The sequence below is a fragment of the Dendropsophus ebraccatus genome, chromosome 8 (assembly GCF_027789765.1).
Source record: "Dendropsophus ebraccatus isolate aDenEbr1 chromosome 8, aDenEbr1.pat, whole genome shotgun sequence".
NCBI lineage: Eukaryota > Metazoa > Chordata > Amphibia > Anura > Hylidae > Dendropsophus > Dendropsophus ebraccatus.
The window spans coordinates 33,561,897-33,564,727 of NC_091461.1; positions in this window are offsets into that span (position 1 = coordinate 33,561,897).

Here is a 2,831-nt window from a genome sequence, read left to right on the forward strand (position 1 = left end):
ACTATTCTATAAGACTATGTTACCGGGGGGGGGGGGGGGGCTGATTCTTTATGGAAATGCTGCAAGCATGCTTAATACGATTTTATAAGGATGTTACAAAGGGAGGGGGCTGATTCTATATGGGGATGTTACAAAGGGGAGGACTACTATTTGGAAGCACAAACTGGGATTAACTGGTTATATGGGGGCACAGAGGAAGCAAAGGTTACTGTGTAAAGCAATACTCTTGGAGAGTTTGAATATAGATGTGGATGATGCTGGAGTAAGGAGCCTAAAATCTTTGTCCGGTAGATCCTGCAGAAAGAAGTCACGGAGAAGTCTTCATGATAGCCAAGCAAGAAAAAGCAACCAACTTCTGCAAAAATACCATTAGCAATTCATGCAGAGAAGACGCCTCCGGTGAGTCACTGGATGAAATTGCACTATAGTCACTCCATTTATAATAATTCTTTTCATTACCAGCTGAAGTGTCACAGCAACAGCCACAGCCTCACCATGTATGTCATTCAGTTAGAGCAGGGAGGGGCGGGGCAGGAGTTGCAGCTGTGGATTGGCTCCTCCTCTTTGACACTTTAGCTGGTAATGAAAAGGAGGATTATAAAAGTTTACACTGGACTAAAGGTCCTGTCACTTATACTGTATTTCCCCCGCACCTGGTATAGACTTCACAGATTCCCTTTAAGGGCATGTACATACCTAATCCACAGTGGATTTGATGCTGCTGTAATACATAAATATGCAACATCAAATCCAAAGCAGATTATGTTGTGTCTTAATTTTTATGCGTTGATGATGGGGTTCACATATTTAAGGAAGTTGTGAGGAACATGGCGAATTGAAGCAGAATTCATTACAGCGTATAAAGTATACTGTTATCTATAATATATCTTTCAAAATATTTTATTAGTCACAATCAGGTAATAATCTTCAGGTTACAAGGCATATTGACATCATTGCACATTGTATGTAAATCCTTAACATGTATATTTGTAGGGTAATGCAATCGCAATATACATCAGTACGGAGTGACTAAGTTTTTCCATACATTTATGTTATTGTAACTAGAGGCCTTGACGGAGGCCAACCAGAGACCAACATGGTCTACCAAACAAAAAGAAAGAAAGGAAACAACCCGCTTACACACAGATAGTAAGAGTAATGAAGAGTAATGTGTGCTAATATTGGTAGTATTTAGAAGACATCCATTTGTGCCATATATTATCCATTTTTACACTAGTGTGGTGATATGCCGCTATAGAACGCTCCATTCGACAATTAAAATTAACTGAGGCAATCACCTCTTGTTTGGTGGGGGCGGTTGGAGATTTCCAATGTCGGCTAATGGCGATTTTTGATGCTGCTAAAACATGGTAAACTAGGGAACGCTCATCTGGAGGAAGGTCTATAATTCCAATATGTAGGAGACCAATCAGTGGGTCACATATAAAAGGTTTCGCCAGGACTTCAGATAAAAGCAGATTAATGGAGTTCCAAAATGGCCTTATCATGGTGCACGCCCACAGAATATGACGTAGTGTGCCTGTGTCCGTCCCACAACGCCAACATAGGCTCGAGCATGTAGAGTATATTTTTGCTAGTTTCTCTGGAGTGTAGTACCATTGGTAAAGAACCTTCCTTGCTGCTTCCAGGTGATTAGTACATCTGGACACCAAGGAAGGCAGTCTAAATGAAGCTCTCCAGTCCTCTATTGGGATCTGCACATTCAGATCATTGTGCCATTTCTGCATAATTGGGAGATCCATTATTTGGGTGGCATCACAAATGGCCTGATAAGCCTTAGATGTCCCCTTCTGTAGTTTCCTGGGATTGTAAAAGAAAAGTTCATAAAGCGTCTTGGGGTAAGACTCAGGTACACCTTCACCAGACAGGTAATGTCGTATTTGCAGAAATTTATAGAAGTCTTGTTTCGGCAGTGAGTAATGTAGCATAAGGTCAGAGAAGGAGCATAAATGTAGACCAGACCATAATTGTCCCATTGTGTGTATTCCGGCCGCGTGCCAAGATGTTAAGCTAAGGTTAGGGATAACATGTGTGAGATATAGTAATGGTTGATCTTTCAGTCGGAAAGGCAGCAATTTATGGGGCACTACAATCCTGTTCCAAACCTTCACACTTGTTTTCATGGTGATGCTAAGGTCAGCGCTAGACATGATGGGAGCTGAAGGTCTCATAGGTGACCTCTGCAGGAGTAAAGTAAGGGGAGTGGGGGAGGCAACCCCCTGTTCTATATGTACCCAGTGTTTGATATGATCTGAAAGGAACCATTGTCTAGTTTGGTCTAAGAGAGTGGCATAATAGTAATTTTGCACATTGGGAAAGCCTAAGCCTCCCTTAGCTACTGGGAGGTAAAGTATTTTACTATTTACTCTTGCTCTCCTTCGGTTCCATGCGTAACGTAACAGGGACGCTTGCATTTTTTTAATGTAAGAGGACGGGAGAGGGATGGGCATGTTTCTAAACAGATATAGAATTTTTGGTAAGATTAACATTTTGATAGAGGAAATACGTCCTATCCATGACAGTTCGTGGGCAGAGTAGGATTCCATTTCTTTGGTCAAGGTCGTGAGCAATGGAGGAAAGTTTAGGGCAAATAGAGTAGCAGACGGGTAGCCCAATTTAACACCCAAATAGGGAAGGCCATTTGTCACCCATGGGAAGGAGTATACCTGTTGCAACTGCTGTTGAGTTTGTGGGTCTAGCCCCATATTTAAGATTTGAGACTTGGTAACATTAACCTTGTAGTAGGACACATTGCTAAATTGATGTATCACTTGCATAACCGCCGGTAAGGACTTGTCGGGGTTGGTGAT